General features: G+C 39.0%; 1 long non-coding RNA gene across 1 annotated transcript; it reads left to right on the forward strand.

Moving 5' to 3' along the window:
• The first annotated feature begins 10,055 nt into the window (after nucleotides 1-10,055).
• LOC134617216 (uncharacterized) lies at nucleotides 10,056-16,430 on the forward strand. The gene is made up of 5 exons (XR_010091503.1): nucleotides 10,056-10,138; nucleotides 12,295-12,373; nucleotides 12,742-12,879; nucleotides 15,326-15,465; nucleotides 15,595-16,430. It is a non-coding gene; the product is annotated as an uncharacterized LOC134617216 (long non-coding RNA).
• Nucleotides 16,431-17,503: the final 1,073 nt, after the last annotated feature.

A 17,503-nucleotide genomic window follows, 5' to 3' on the forward strand; every position in this document is an offset into this window, starting at 1 on the left:
AGCAGAGGCCCCTCTTTTTTAAAGAAATGCAGACAATGAAAAACGCCACTCTCCCCAGCAGACTGCTTCAGACCGGTTTCTCTGCTCTACATTTGAGTGTCACTGTCAAACTCCGGAAATCAGCATTAGACTGATGTCAGCTTATTTTTTCAGTGTTTGCCACATCTAATTGTTTTATGCAGCAGTTAAGGTTGCATAAAAGGGAACTGCTCTCATGGGTTTCTGCAGTACAGGCAATCTTCTGGCCTTAGAGTCAGTGCAAATTGCTACTTGTACATTGATCGCAGCATGCTGTTAGGTCTGTTTTGTGGCTTTGTAATGCTTTGTTAATGAGGGTCATTTCACTGGAGAAAGGATGAGAGGTATTTTTCTGATTACCTGTGCAATGTCTACTGTGCCACTTAATTATATATTGCATGAAATAATGATTAGTGAGGGGGGGGGGGGGGGGGATCATCCTTGTTTAAATTAGAGTCATGTTTTGGGTATCAGATATTCTCTTGATCATCTTTAAATAAATACTGACAAGCTGATCTTTGAAGCACATGGCACAGTACTGACCAACAACCACCACCTCAGTGAGTCAAAGGCACTTTCCTGGAGGAACAAAGGGCCTGATTTAGTAGCTTGCTGGTATATGTAGACACTGGCCACCTGTGGAAGCCATTCTTAGTGAGCGTCCGGCAGGCTGGTTTTTCTCGCAGAGAATCCGTTTGCCATGGCAGCGCGTATCGGCACACACGGCACTGTGGGGGTGGCCGATCTGTGTCAGCACTCATTACCATCCACCGCCTTAGTGGAAGCCTCTTCCAGGACTCCTTTAGAAAGAAATAAAAGAGAGATGCTTTACACTTTAATGACTTTCCCACAGTGGCTCTCCAAAACAACAGCTTCCCTTAAATTGCTGGGCACTGGCTGGAGGAGAGTCCACACTGCTCAACAGAGGAAAAAAACAAAATACAGAGTCCACTGTCTGTCCACTCTGCAAGGCCAGCCAAAAGGAGGGAATAATCAGATCTTTATGTGGTATGAGGCCTACAGGGGACAGCCTCGGTATTGTCCCCACTGCCCTCCCTCCATTCGATTGTTCCTCTGGATCCATCACAAGATCTTGTTGAGATACCCTCACAACCCAGACTTGGGTTTGTGCATCTACTTGTTCCAACCAAGCAGCCGGTGGCCGGCCACTTTAAAGCAAATATTTGAGGCATCAGTGTGTTCTCAGTTTTAATTTAATTACAGTCTTTTACCAGGTACTTGGCCTCATTTGGATCTTTACTTGACAAGTTTGTAAAAGTAAATGTGATTTAAGTGGCTTCCTTTGCTCACACGACCACTCTGTCCTTCCAAAAAATGCTGTTCTGTATTATTGGAACTGACTGTTGACAAAACAACTGATTACCAAGAGCGTGATACTGATAGTATAACACTGCGAACAGACTATAAATATTGACTCTAAGTGGGAACGGTAAGCTAATGTCAACCATATTTGCTTCAACAGAATTCACAAGTCAGCTTCACAAGATCACACTTGCTTTCAAAGCCAGTTACGTAACCACTGAGATGTATGAAGTTATGCAGTCTTGGTTCATTTCTCCAGGGACTTAATGAAAATAGCATAAACAGGTATTTTTAAACTATTAAAACATGAGTCTGTTGACAGCGATTATGCTGATCTCGTCACATATTTCCCATAATTATGCAAAACCCTCCTGACACTCTGAAACACTGATATATTAGTACAAATAGTGCATGCCCAGTTCCTACAGTGTTGAGAAAAGATGTGGTTGGTATTGTAACTAAGTGGCTGATCGAAATGTATATTACATTTTTTTTGTCAATATAAATTAGATGTTTTTGCTCTGAAATTAAAACTATAGGAGTTATAAGGTGTTGTAGATGCACAAAGGTTTAAACAGGCCATGGTACCCCATTGTTAGGTGGTTGCCACGCAACGTGATGCGATCAGTATGTGTCATGCATAATTCAGCATTTGCTGATATAAATGAAATGCTACTGTCATGAAATCAAACACAATATGATGCTTTTATAAGGTGATACAAGTGGATAAATCCAAAGAATGGGTCCTTTTAGCTCACTGCTAGGTAGCTGTATAACATCCCAACATCTGATATAGACAAGAACCCTGCAGAGGCCTAAGATGTACCTAAGATTCCAACTTTGGGAGTTCAACTCCTTATCATTATTATTATTGTAAAAAAAGTCAGTAAGATCAGTCACTCGTTGATTTAAAGTACAGAGAGGAAGTGGTTGGAGAAAGGGAGGCTTTTCTGCTTCTATTAAACTGTTTTAGTTCTCGTTTGTTCATTCCCATAGTTACACTGTTGATGATTCAGCATCAAAATCCACACGGTCATTTTTGTGTCGTCATAACTGACGCACGGGCCAAAGTTTAACAAGTTAACAATGTTAATTTTAGGCATGACTTTGAGTGGATAGTTTCTGTCTTTCAGTTGTGTGCCCTATCTAAAGCATGTCAGCAAACAAAGCCCTGTTAAAGTGGATTACAGCTAGTGATGGCATGTATAATAAAACATAATCTCCTCCCCTCCCCCATAGCTGTAACTCCTTGGTCAGCTTGTGGTGTGTATCTGTGTGCACTATAATCTATTACATATGTGCTCTCTGCAAGCTTTCTTTTAAAACAAGGGGCGTCACAGAACATGCAGGGCACTGTTCAGTGAAACAACCTACAGCTACAAAGCAACCTTATATCTGCCACATCATTAAGTAAGCTGCTGGTGAGTCACCTTTAAATCTGTCATCCAAAACAACCTATGATGGACAGCTGACGTGTCCAGGACATTGCAGGACAAGACATCTAACGCGTACTGAAAAGAAGTCCAGCTCCGGCCTTGAACTTAGAGACAAAAAAGAAATAAGACAGAATGACGAACTACGTATTCTTTTTGTAACCCTTGTGGTGTCCTCGGATCAAAAATGGTCCCTAGGTGAATGGCAAACAAGCATATGGGAATCCCGAGGACACCACAAATTAAGTTCTTGATTTTTCTCTTGGCTTTATTTACATCAGTTTAGCTTTTTTTCCAGTGTTTTTTTTTTATTATTGTGGAAAAGAAATAATGAATATACTCAACTAAATTATCAGTTAATACATTTCACTGTTTTAAATGACCATATTGTTAGGGTGGCCTACATTTTAGCGCAGGTTTAACAGCCAAATGCAGACCGCCCAGGAAGGCAGGATGAGATCAGTTCGCTTTAAAATGGAAAAAGATGCTCTTGCCCACAAAAGCAAAGGCTTAAAGACTGAGTCAGAAAGTCTAAACAGAGATAAACAACAACATGCTGTGAACGGATCAAGTTCAAGTTCAAACGTGGGTAAGAGGAAAGCAGCTGGTACATTAATGGACTGATGCGATAATGAGAAGCAGGTGTGGATTATTAGAAAACTGGAACAGGTGATAAGATAAATGTGTCAGGTGACCATGCACCTGGTGGACAGGTGCTCAATGGCAGTGACTATGAAAGACCTTATAGCAGATATTTTGAGGCCTTTATCGAGGGAAGCACAGGTGTCACTAATCACGTTAACAATGACTGTTCAATTCAGGTAATTCAGTGAAGCCTTGTCATTGAGCCACAATGAAAACACAGAAATGCGGATGCTGCACACCCTAATTAAATAGCCATTATTTACACCTGTTTGTCCTGATTAAACAATTCAAAAGATCTGCTCTAAAAGGCTGTTACACACTGAACACTTTGTGAATAAAACAACATTAAATTAAGAATTTTCTGGATGCAAACATAACGTGAAAAATATATTTACACCGAATGTGTTGCGTTTATGCAGCAAATTCATCCTGAAAAAACAGACTGTGGGGAAAAAATGAAGTCATCATTAAGCCATGAGGTGCTGGTCGCGATGTTTCTAAACAAGAAAAAGGAGATATGGATATTCTGGGTTCGGCGAGTTGTAGCTGTATCACAACCAAACGTACATATTTCAGGTCAGTGGGACTGTTTGAGTTCTTTTTGTCATTTTAGAGAGCCAACTGACGTGGAGCAGCGTCTAGCTGCGTGTCTGAGGTTAAATAAGATTGTTTTTATTATCATATGTACAATTCCAGTGAGCGTTTTGAGTTATTAGTGCGCTTGTTGCCAAATGCAGTGATCTGATTGGTCAGCTCTTTATTCGAATGCGAAAAATCGAGTTTGGTTAAAAAAAAAAAAAAGTCCAGTGAAATTATGTGGCCATTGTGAACAGCTGCGTTAAAAATTGGCAAATCTGAAAAATATTTTTAACGCACGAAATATGATTAAGCACGTCCTATAAAAGCCTTGAGACAGAAATCATTATATAACAGTAATCATCAGTATCTTAGCAAATAGAACATAATGTTTATTTCGTAGATTATCATCCCTATTTGAGTTAAAATAGATGATAAAGAAGAATATGAATTACTGTGAGACTTACAAGTTGCTAGTCAACAAGATTACAGGGGTCATAAATTGTAACCTGAAATTGTTGGTCCAGTCTGGTGCAACTTGCCTGTTTCATTAAGCTGCACATGCTAGGATTTGGTGTCCTTCATCATCAAGGTTTTCCTCACTAATGTGCTAAAGAACTTACAAAAACTCCTCTACACACATGCTGGCTAAAATGACTAGTAAATGGAAAATTATCTTTTAGAAGAAAAATAACACACGCATTGTTTCTGTGCTAATACTGCAAAGTTGCTGGCTTTTCAGCTTACCCAGATCCAGACCTGGTCAACAGGACTCAGACACACCTTAAAAACGATACAAACTACAGATTTCAAAGGAAGTGGAGTTAAGCTTGCTTTCAGAGACAAAAGGCAACTGTGACAAAAAGATGGCAGTAATTTAAAGAATGGACGCAAAACCATGAGAAGCTTAATGACAATTCTGTTAGACATACAAGGAAAGAGATTGCTTTAACTAGAGTTCTTTTAATTGATAACTATTTTTAGTTTTCTTTGGACAAGCACTGCCTGCATTGATTGCCCTCATAGAATGCTACTGGTTTATGAGTACAATATCTGCCCAAGATAATAACGTTGTCACCATAAGCATATTAGTAGTTAATATTAGACTCTAGCTAAAATCATTGGCTGCCAAAATTCTCAGTTACCAAATGTTCTTTACCCTAATATTTTAAGTTTTGTATCCAGACACAATTAGAGCGACTGCTTTGCTAATGTTTTGCTTACACTAGTTGTTTTGTTAGTGCAGAGTTATGAATCTTAAAAGCAAGCACAAATTGGAACGATACTTTTTTTTTTTGCATAGATTTTAATACCACAATCACAATGGAGCACAAATAACATGAAGTAGAAGGAGAAATGACCTTGATAGTTAATATGTTCAAATCTGAACAGCAGGCAGTGAAATCAATGCTGTCCCTGTTCTAATTTGCTTTCAGTGCAAGATAGTGGTAGATAGTCACATAAAACCAAACAAAGCAACTTCCCTCTCTCTTCTGATTACCTGTGATTCACAAGCAGGTGTATAACATGAGGGAATGAAGGGATGAAGAAATCCCATGAAATTAGAAACCAGTCATTATAAGGTGTCCAAACAATGAACCAAAAACAAAACAAAAAAAAAACTACTGTCATCAGAGTTCAAACCCAGCACTCCACTTTTTTTTCTGTCTTCATGAATTTATCTTCCTTGATGCCTCATATTTAATTTTGTGTCTGTATCCTCATAGCACTTTATTTTATTGTTGATTTATTCTGGTTGCACATTGTGTAAGGAAACAACATTTTGATCTTGCATTTGTCCAGCACATATTTCAGAACTGAAAAAACAGTTGTCTTGTAAATAATGCAGCTTGTGGTTTTCCATGTGTGAATGAAATCAGTGCAGACCTCGAGTGCTTACAGCCTCACAAGAGCAAGTCAAATTTTCTGCTGCACAGTGGAAATGGAAAAAAAAAAAAAAAAAAGAACAGTCGGGTGACACAGGGAAGCAGCTGTTTCCTTCATTTACCCTGACTCATGGCATCATCACAGCTGACTCATGAATTCAGGCTGCTTTCAACATGTGCACATAGTGCTTATTTAGAAGTCTGACGCTGTTAGGACAATGAAGGTGGCGGACTTTTGCCTCCCAAGTTTGTACTGTTAAAAATATATCAGCACTAGAAAGCCAGCTTCAAATGGGAGGATGACCTGGTAGACTATACCTTACGTCTTACAGGATAGGCATTCAAATGTTATTGTTAGCTAGGACTGACTCAGAACAGTGGGTTTAGAATAGGGTTTAGTGTTATATTTACATTTAATTACAGAATGAGCAGCTTTTTCATGCTGCATATGCCCAATTTCTGCAGTGGTCCACCTTTCTGCCCCTTTAGCGCTCATACTTGCTAATTTGTTAGCAAACAACTGCACACTATTAATCTTTGCTGGTTTGGGTCCAACCAACTAACATCAACATTTTTCTCTATAGCAGGTGCTTGACATTCTAGGTTTCAAATCATTCTCTTTTTTCTGTTTTCTATCAAAATGGGATCCTTGACTTGTTAGACGAATCTGTAAACCACTACAGTATAGTTAGCTATCTTTGATTGCTTCCTGTTTTACATTAAAAGTTATTTTCTCTCATTTCAAGTTCTTTTTACTGTTGGCCTTTGTATTCATTGATTATCTTAACCTGCTATTCATTGATTTCACCTGTGTGTGCTTCCCCACCTGTCTCTTATCACCAGAGTGTGTGTGTGTGATCATGTTTCCCCGTCTAAGCTAATGCTTTCTTTTTGGATGTGTCTTTTTGCAATGTAGCATGAAGGCAAAAAAACCTTGAAAAACAACATTTCTTAAAGTTTATGTTCTTAAACCTTCAGTGGACTGAAGGTTTAAGAACCTCTCTCACTGATTCAAGTGGAAAATGAAGTGCAACGACTAGTGTCCCATACAATACCAAGATGTTTCCATGTAAAATTGGTAGAAAAACAATAAAAAAATTTAATATTCATGCCAATATTTCACATAAAAATATATGTAAACAAGATGTTTCTCGAATAATAACAGCTGTACAGAAAAATCAGCTCCAGAGGGCTAACAATACCATCCAGATAATTATTTGAAAATCCCCTCCCTATCATGGAGAATCTACATAGTTCCTCAAAAAGACAAATATCATAATGGATCCATTTCATCCTGGTCACTTCGTGTTTGAACTGTTAATGTCAGGCAGACAATACCGAACAATTAAAACAAGCTCAAACTGTTTTTTTTCCCTTATAGTTTTATGTAGTTTATAATTTTTGGAATTTTTTATGACTGTTGTGAGTGATCTTGAGAGATATTGAGATTGCGCCTACTTTTGCTGTTTTGTTGTGCCTCAAGGTGCTTTATATTGTAAGGTAAAGACCCTGCAATAATAAATATAAAACAGAGGAAAACCCCAACAATCATTCCACTTTTAAATATTCTAGGAACCACAAGTAAGCCCACAGAATGAGAGGGATGGGTTATGTGCCACTTCAGCATTTTAAATGTACTATTGCTGTGTGATTTATTACTATTACTGAAGGCTGCGTTACAACCTGCTAGCTGCAAATGATCATGTGCTTTCTGAAAGGAGACAGAAAGAAAACATATTACTGATACAGACATAGTTTCCTGTATAAGATCACTGCAAAAAGTGCAGCATTACCTAATGTCCACCCTACTGTTACTCATATGATATTAAGATTTAAAAATCTAGTTGGTAAATCTTTCAGAACTGCACATGATTATTTGCAGCAAGCAGGTTGTTAATGCTATCCATCAAGTCTGCGGTCTATGAACTGACCTCAGCTAACGCCAGCTAACAATACTAGCTCAGTAGGGAGTAGCCTTCAGTAACAGTAATAAATCATGCAGCAATAGTACATTCATGGTGTAAAAAGCATGACAATATATCAAGTAATCCAAAGTATTCAGAATACGTTACTCTCATTGAGTAACTTAACAGAATATGTTACAAACTACATTTTGGGCCATGTATTCTGTAATCTGTGGTGTAATATATTTTAAAAGTAACCATCCCAACACTGATTATGAAATATATTATTTGAAATGAAGTGTTCAATATGATATAAAGCACAAATGCTGCGATAAAGACGTTTACATAAAAGCTTCGGTAAATAAGAATTGCAGTTTAACCTGCTTCTGATTACACAACAAAGTAAACAGTACAGTAAGCAATTACCTTTCCCAGCAAGCCCTTGAAGTAAACAATCATATCCGTCTGTGGTTTCCACCGTCTGAGACGACCCAAGTAAGTATTGTATTCACAGGCAGGAAGAGGCGGCAACATTCTTCTTTTTTTTTGAATGGAAGCTGCTCAGTGATCCCCTAAAAATTTCAAGCATTCTCCACATGGATATTTCAAACCCATGTGACATTTCATTGATAAGAGGATGGATGATTTTTCCATTGCATCATCTCAGTCTAGATGATAGGGATCATGAAAGGCTGAACCTTCACTGGCCTCCTGACGTACCTGTTCGCATGTGTAGAGAGCCACACAAATGAAAGCAGGGCAACATGAATGGAAACAACTGCTCTCTTTTTTCTCCAATGAATGCTCCAAAAAATGTTGAATACATCATAAACAACTGCTGTGATGCTTTGTCATGCAGCAGACAGGTTAGGACCTAAAAACAGGACTAATTTGAAAAATCCCTCAGCTTCATTTGCTGGCAGCTCACGGATTAAACAAAATGGACTAAAACCTAAGAAAAACACACGGACTTCGAGTACACTAACAGATATGAGGGAGGACGTGACAAAAAAACCAAAAAACCAAGAGAGATGCAGACACATATGGGATAACAAGCACGGGAAGCAGGTTGAGAAACAGCTGGCAAGAATCATGGAAGACAAGACAAGGGAAGCAAAACTAAACAAAACGCACATAAGACAAAGACTAACAAACTAAAACAGGAATTGACAAAATACAAGACACAATGAAAAGGAGTTGACAAGACACAGGAGGGGCAGAATGAACAAAGCACTGAATGTAAACTAGAACCCTGTGCAGAGCCTAGATAGCTAAACTAAAAAGCCTGAGAATATAAATACTAATCAAGAGAAAATCCAACCAGTGCAATCAATGCAATCATTAGGTTATAATAAAAAATCAAAGTTAAGTTATGGATGAGATTTAAACTATGACTTTGAAACAGAGTGTATAGGCGATTTACCGAATGTGTAGATAAATCCCCCTCAACATTTTCTTAACCTTGTGTGTGCCTCACACATAACTTGGGGCTGAGCACTTTCCCTCTCAGCTGAGCTCAAAGGGCTTTGAGGGCTGCCAGGATTACTGTGCCCGGTGTCCGTGTCACTTACCCGGTGATTGGCATATGGCAAGCCATGTGACACAGCCAGCATGATGGTGAGATCAGCTTAATCAAGAAGCCGTAAAGAGACACTGCATTCACAGAAGCATGTGATGAATGGCCGCTGTCATTTCTCCCCTACGTCTGTGACTCCTGTCATAGACCATAAGCTAAAACATTACAGCGTGACTTGATGTACCAGCACATATCAGCTTTGCCAGAGCTTCATTGTTGTTGTTGGTGCAAAAAAATCCTAATAATAAGAACAAGGTGATTGCAGAGCAGCTCATTGCATGAGGATTATGTTCTTTTCTGGCATGGCTGACTCTACTGGGAACCAGTATGATCTGCAGAGTAAAACAGGATGGAATTGGCCTTTTGGGAGAGCAGTGTGCTCAGGGAGTCAGGCTAGGGGAAGAGCACCTGTCCAATTTCCTCACTGAGATAATCCCCATCACCTTTCACGTCATCATTGGGGATGTGCATTAGCTTCTCATGCACAGCTTAACAATAAAACTTAAAATAAAACAGTATATTGAGCCTGTGCTGGAATGTGTACTGAACTTTTTCTGCAGGGTTTAAACCTGCAGTTTATGGTGTTACAGTGATGCTTGTACTCCACCTGGTTCACAGTCTGCCAGTGCAGAGAGTACAGTCAAAGAGGCTTATGGCCATACGCTCCCAAAGAGGCTTTGAACACTCTGGGCCCCCTCCATTCAGAACAATGACCCAGCTGTGTGTGTGGCCCTTTTCTCTTTGGAGTCATACAACACATGGAAGCTCTGCTAACAGGTCAGTGGAAATGAAACAAGTCCTCAGCCAGTTGTTTGTACATTTCTGTGGTGCTATGGCTGCAGATGAAACTTATTATTTTTTGCAATAACTGCACTGGGAACACAATGTGCTCATGTGTTCCCCAGGCTGATGATCAAATGTAAAGGAGAATAGAGCTTGCATAACACTGTGGGTTACAGTAATAGACAGCAGGCCTCATGTTATTCAAATTTCCTCACTGTTCCGCTTTAGCCTGTGCAGAATGATTGCATTTCAGTTTCTGCAGATCATCGGGCCGGTTTGCCTGAGCGGGAGGCTCCTTATGTTTGAAGTTTGAAAGAGGCTTTAGCCACTCACACCATAATGAAGCCATTGAGATCTGATGGGGCTTTCAGAGCTGAACTCATGATGAATAAACAAGCCCCTCTTGCATAAATAGCAAACAAGGCCAACCCCAATTATCATACAGTCTCAAACAATCTGCTTCCGAGCTGAATTTCATGGTGTCAGAACTGGTTGGGTCTTTGTCTTATGATGGCTTTGGACATTTATTGACAACATTTATTGGCTGCTTTGTGAAACAGTCATGAAATCAAAGATACATCTGAGAGGGAAACACAGTGTGTATGGATTTCCATCCAGTGTTTCCGAGCAATAATATGATTACCAGGTATTGACTGATTTCAAAGCATTTTTGATAGAAGAACGTGTATCTCTCTGCACTACAAGCTCATTATAAATTCTGCAGGACATCTGTGTTCAGTGCTCCTGCAGGTAAAGCTTAGTCCAAAGCTCAAAGAGCAAAGTCGCTTATTTAATTTCCTGCGTGGCTGTTGGCACCTTTTCATGCTGTTTAATTAACCTCCCTTTGACCCAAGTAGAGTAGGGTGCACACCAGCAGTTAAGGTCAAAGTTGACTCAGGAGTCAAACTGCAGTGAAAGTTTGTGGGGGGTTTTTTATCTGAAATTTTAAAACAAGTTTAAAACAAAACTCCTCATATGCTCTCAGGCCTGAAATTATATTATATAGACTTAAATGATTAGAAAATTAACTGGAAAAGTGTGATTGTTTAAAAAAAAAAAGAAAGAAAGAAAAAGTAAATTTAACAGCAAAATTAAAACATCTCAGTTTTTAGTTTTTAAACGTGAGGATTTTGTGCTCTTTCCGTCTCTACTGTGACAAAGCGGATGCCTTCAGTTTTTAGGGTTGTACCAAATTATTTCACATTACGTAGAAAAACAAATAAAAAAGATGGATTGTCACATTAAAAGCATTTTGATCTTTTGATTTTTTGAATTATTAATTCTCAAAGTGTCAAGTGCCTGTTGTATTTTGAGCCTTTTTCCTTTTCTTATACTTATATATACTGAAAAAGCAAAAAGCTGTATATAACAGCAAGCTACCTTTCCACTGACACACCTTTTCATCTTCTTTTTTGTTACAACTTCTAAAAATTAATTACAATCACAACCTGCTAACAATGACAAGCAGTTCCAATAAAAGGAAAAGTTAAATTGAGCTTGACCCCATATATACATTATATAACATCCTGCCAAATACATTCACAGAAAACAGGTGCCATTGTCAACGATTCAAGAGATTTCCACCCAATCCTGGAAACATAAAGAGGCTATTTGTTGTCTTTTGTGTCAGGCTTTAATTGAGATGACTCAGCTAAATGTCAGCATAGCAGAGAGGCTTGAATAATAGTGCCTTCAGTCTGTAGTTGCGGTTGCACCCCAGAGAGGAACAATCAGATGCTTCCATTCCGGCCCAGTTCAGGTCGAGACGGGTGATGTTACACGAACAGGACACTGTGTGTCAGCTAAATGAATTGGGTCCAAGCCGAAGAACAGCTCCTGTTTTATCCCACTGTCCCTCTTGACAATTTCTTTGCCACAATGTAGTGCTCTCCACAGGAACAGTTCCCACGGTACGACAGGGAACCTGGGACACATTGTTCGGCTGGAGGGCAGCAGTGTGTGCTTACCTGAGTGTCTTTTTAGCAACATTGCATGGATGGGAAGTGATTAAATGACAAGTTTTAAGATAGAAAAGAATAAAAAGCAGACAATAAAACCTTTACAAAAATGCCACTATGAGAGTTCAAAAGGACTGGTGGAGCTTTAGTAATGACCTCTTTTTGGTATGCTGTTGTGAAAACTGTCTTTAGGGAACCAGAAGAAGATGTGAAAACGCTGAAGAGGAAGGCAGCTCAGACAAAGAAAAAAGAAAAGTGAATCTAAGTCAAGGTATTTGCTTTCCAGACATACTGTATGCTACCAGGGAAGAATGTGTCTTTTATTTTGTGTGGAGCTTTAAACTCTTTGGTGACTTCTGGGTGACTTCTTTCATTTTTTCCCCCAATTCATCCAGAGGAAATCCAGATGTGTGCAATGAGTCGTACCACATTATTTATGTTTTCAATTACAGCAAACAAAAACCCCCCGAACTTCACTAACTTTTGTTGCCGTTGAGACACCAAACAAAACTGCACTGTTAAATATCTGATTAACAAAACTAATTTTTAAAAATTCTGTAAAGATAGTTTTATCATGCTCTTTGCTAAAACGGTGCAATTATATAATTATATTCTCTCTTGATGTATGAATACTTGCAGTAAGGTATGGATAATTGCTCTGCCCTATTTACTGAGAAACTCCCTCTCCTTTCACCACTGGAGGGCAATCCCTAGCTTCAGAGTTCAGAGTGGGTGTACTGGTCTTTATCCTTGACACTTCAAGTTGTGCTGCTCACGGTAAGAACTCAAATAGTGCAAACACCATGTACACTAAACCTGAACATGTTTTTTCGGCCTGCTTTTGAGTATCTTTTTTATCTTGAGTGTTTTTTTTCTTTTCTACTCATCTAATGGCACATAAAAATGTAATGGAAATTTAAAAAAAATATATATAAAACTTGGTAAAATAAAAGGTAGTATGATGCAGCTGTTTGTATCAGTTTAATAAGCTTCACTGAATGCTATTATGATATTTAGCTTTTTCTATTCTATTTCCGCGTGATGAAAAAATGCAAATTATATGGCTCAAGATAAGCTTCTAAACTATATCAGTTGATTATCTCTACAACATACAGCCACGTGGCATGATATTTGTGTAGTAGTCCTTCCTGGTGTCCCTTTATAGGTGTACTAACATCTGCAGAAACTCCCTGGATGGCTGTAAAATTACAGTGAGTCTATTTTGTTAAACTCTTCAATTTATTGATTGTGAGTGATGGTTGTACAGAGATGCCACATGCTTGTTCAGCCGGTTGGCTTCCTGTACAAACTCAATACAAAGTTTTGTTCTCTACACTTTTTTTTTTCTTACATATTTACTCACACAGCATTTATTGTTTGACATATAATTGATTTCTTTTCAGGAACTGTACTTGCCTTTGACTCAGGGAGTTTCTGTTTGCCTAAATTCAGCCAGAGCTGCTCCTCTGTGAGTCAGATGTCAGGTGTACTGTGACTTTTGGACCACATCTGGTCCACAAAAACATTTGCTGTAAGCCATGTCTCACTCTCCTCATGACTTTGGCCCAGTGTTCAGTCTTGTAACAGAGCTGTACCAAAGGTTGTCTGTAATCTGAGCAGGTGGGTCTGTAGTTTACTATAATAGACCCACCACACTGAGACCAATCACTTATAGTCTTATTGACTTAAACAGTTTTTAGTTTTCTTCTCTAGCTGGAAGGAGAGATTGTGTAAAATTTGTGACCATTTGTTTGGATTCCAGTGGCAACAAGTGGCATTACACATGCAAAAGTACCAATATGCCCAAGCAAACTTTACATCCTGTGCTGCATAACTCCTCCTCTAATATGCATGCAGTGAGCGTGCATGGTGCTTCTCTTTGTGTCCTCTTGTGTAACCTCGCTAGCGTGTGAGTGAAGCAATGTTCAGTCCAGCTTTACGAGAGCCCTTTCATTCATTTCTTTGAGATCAGTCTGGTGGTGCGACCAGTCTCTAGTTCACAGTCCTCTGGGGAAAACATGCAGGGTCATTGAACAAAAAGGTTTAACTGGATTAAATTTTTTCACAATGCCATATGACGCCAACCGGCAACACGCTGCACTGGCCAATTAGGTCTGATAGATTTCTTTGTAATGTGTAATGCCATCTGCTTCTGCTGTTTACCCTAGAACCGCTGTGTTTAGATTTGCTAATCTTTCACAATTAAAAAATCCCATGTCCCCATTAATCCCATTAATTTAGTATTTGAGAAGCCTTGAAAGTTGAATTGGATTACCTGCATTGGCTGATTTTATCTAAGTGCATTGATTAGAAGTCATGCAACATGTAAAAGAGTTTTAATATCCATGAATGTTTTCTAAGTTTGACAATAGTGCTTCAAAAAAGTTGAGATGGCGTGTAAAATATAAATAAAACACAATGCAATGATCTGCAAACCTTAATCTAAGTGTTATTCACAATAGAGCATAGAAACGTATCAAATGTTACTACTTTCTTATTCTGTCTCTGAATTGAATTTCAAAATATCAAAGTTGAATATCAGAATAATCTAAATCTAATCTAAATAATAAAATTGCAAAGACTTAGAATGTCTCATAATCTAAAGTACATAGTATAGTACACGATAGATTTGGAAAATCTGGAGAAATCTCTGTGCGCAATGGATGAAGCCAAAAATCAATCCTGAATGCCCGTGATCTTCAGGCATTAAAAACAGACACATTTCTCTCATGGAAATCACTAAGTGTTTCATCCAGAAATCTCTGTCTGTGACCACACTTCACTGTGCCATCCACCAATGGCAGTAACAGACCATTAAATGTGACATGGAAATTCTGCTGTTTTCTCTGGGCCAAAGCTTATTTTAAATGGACTGAGGCAAAGAAGAAAAACTGTCCCATGGTCAAATTGAAATTTAAAATTCAGTTTTGGAAACCATGGACACTGCGTCCTCTGGACTTAAAGGGAGAGGGAGCATTCACCCTATTATCAGCAATCGGGTCATAGGCCTGCCTCTCTGATGGTACGGGGGTGCATAAGTGCCTATGAAATTAACAGTTTGCATATCTGAAAAGGTGCATCAATGCTGAAAACTGCTGTTCAGAGTTTGTGACATCAGTTGTTCTCAGATTTTTCCTTGGAAACTAAGTTATAAATGTTTGCAGAAAGCCCCTCTGCAAAAACGTGCTGCAGTTTTTTGTTTTTCTTTTTTTTTTTTTTGGAGGAAAACGTGGCTTGGAATGGTGAAATACCCCTGCACTCATCCATCAGCTATTCAGTCATTCATCTCTCCTTATTGCATCTCTAGCAGTTGCAGTCCAGCATACCCACATCATAACAGATTACCTCGCCTTGAGGGTTTCAGTGAGTGTTCTCGTGTTTTCTGTTTTGTTTGCCACCCAAATGCATATGCATGGTTTAACCTATAAAAAATGGCATTTCTAGGTATTTTTTTGACTTCATCCAAAATTTGTGGTTTTTCACAATTCGCAGGTGCTTTAGGAACATAACCCCCGTGAATTTCAGGGGTCGATGCTATGCTGATTTTAGAGCAACATACTAGGCTAGGCAGCGCCTGTACCACCTACGACAACTGAGGAAGTTCAGGGTCTCTCCAGAGATCCTCAGGATTTTCTATACAGGCGCTGTGGAGAGCATCCTCACACAGAACATCACATCCCGGTTTGGGAACAGCTGTGTTAAGGACCAAAAAGCTCTTCAGAGAGTGATCCGTACAGCAGAACGCTGCTGCAGGATTGCTCTCCCCCCACTTCAGGACACCTACACCAGGAGATGCCGGACTAGAGCAGCGCAGATACTGAAGGACCCGTCCCATCCTGGCAACAAACTGTTCCAACTTATGCAATTCCGGTAGAAGGTTCTGCATCATCCGGACAGAGAGACTCAAGAGGAGCTTCTTTCCCCAAGCCATCCGGGCCCTAAACCAACCCTAACTTGCATATTTCAGCAAGACAATGTTAAACTGCATACTGCATCTGTTACAACAGCATGGCTTCATAGCATATGAATCTGGGTGCTGACCTGGGCTGCAGGCAGTTCAGACCTTTCACCAACTGACAACATTTGGCTCATCAGGAAACATGATGAGAAGAATAGGACAACATTCCTCTCAAAAAATCCAGAAACTGGTCTCCTTCAGTTCCCAGACATTTGTTGATAGCTGCTAAAAGAAGAGAGGATGTCACACGGTGGTAAACATGGCCCTGCCCCAACTGTTTTTTAAAGCTGTTAGTGCCTCAGAAGGCGCTACTATTTTCCCTAAAATGGTGAATTTTCTCAGCTAAAACTTTTAATTTGTTTTCTCTATTGTGAATAAAATGTAAAAATTTAAAATAAAATTTGGATATTATTGCATTGCGTTTTGATTTACGTTTCATACAGCATCCCAACTTTTTTGAAATTTCAGTTGTATGTGCAATCTCAGCATGTTTCTTTCCAATACTCTTCCAAAATACGAGCCTTTGTTTCTTAGTACAAAGAGAGTCTGTTTAGCAAAAGATACGAAAATTTTCTGAAACTTCCTGATGAGAGAAGCAGAAACTAACAGGTGCAAAAAAAGAAAATAAAACCCCTTTACAGTATGTGAGGAAATGAACGATTCAACCTTCAGCCTTCTTTTTTAAGTCTGGAGTTCTCACACTGAAAACCATTTTTGTTTGATGAAATGAACTTGGGAGTGGAGGCTGCTCTGGACTATTGGACTGCTTTGCTCTCATAGCTATTATGAATATTATGTAAGCCATTTGACAGGTACTAACTACAAACAGTATTAAAGCAGAAAACATACATATTAAGGAACAGTTTGCATTAAAGAACTGATAAACTGATTAGATTTCTTTATCTTAAAAGTAGAGCAGTTTGTCCCAGTCTCTTGAGAGCACTGTTTGAAAAGCCAAATATTTTTGACACAGATTGTGGTCCGTCTACTGACCTTGTAATCTTAGTTGTTTCAATTCACTGTTGACGCAAGTTGTCTTGCAGAAAAACCTGCTCTACGTGGCTGTTCACATTAGTGATTATCAATGTGATATGTACTTTCTTTATTTACTGTTTAAATACCAGCCCTGGATCGGTCCAACACTCCCATCAAGGTTAGTGCTAAACTTTGAATTCAATCTCTTTAACTGGAATATAATGTAAATCCCCATTCACTCAGGCTGGCAGTTATCTGGCAACCAGAAAAACCTGCCAAATTTAATATGTTGCCAGGAGGTATTAGTCGCAAAGAACTGCACAAAAACCCTCCTTGTTAATTACTCGCTATCTGATTGCATCAATCACCACTAGCTCTCGTTGAAGGTACAACTTGTCTGCAACCGCTCCCTGACTAACCACTGAGCAGTAGTAAAACTTGAAGTTTTGCAATAACTCTGTGAGACCA

The sequence above is a fragment of the Pelmatolapia mariae genome, linkage group LG18 (assembly GCF_036321145.2).
Source record: "Pelmatolapia mariae isolate MD_Pm_ZW linkage group LG18, Pm_UMD_F_2, whole genome shotgun sequence".
NCBI classification, from domain to species: Eukaryota; Metazoa; Chordata; class Actinopteri; order Cichliformes; family Cichlidae; genus Pelmatolapia; species Pelmatolapia mariae.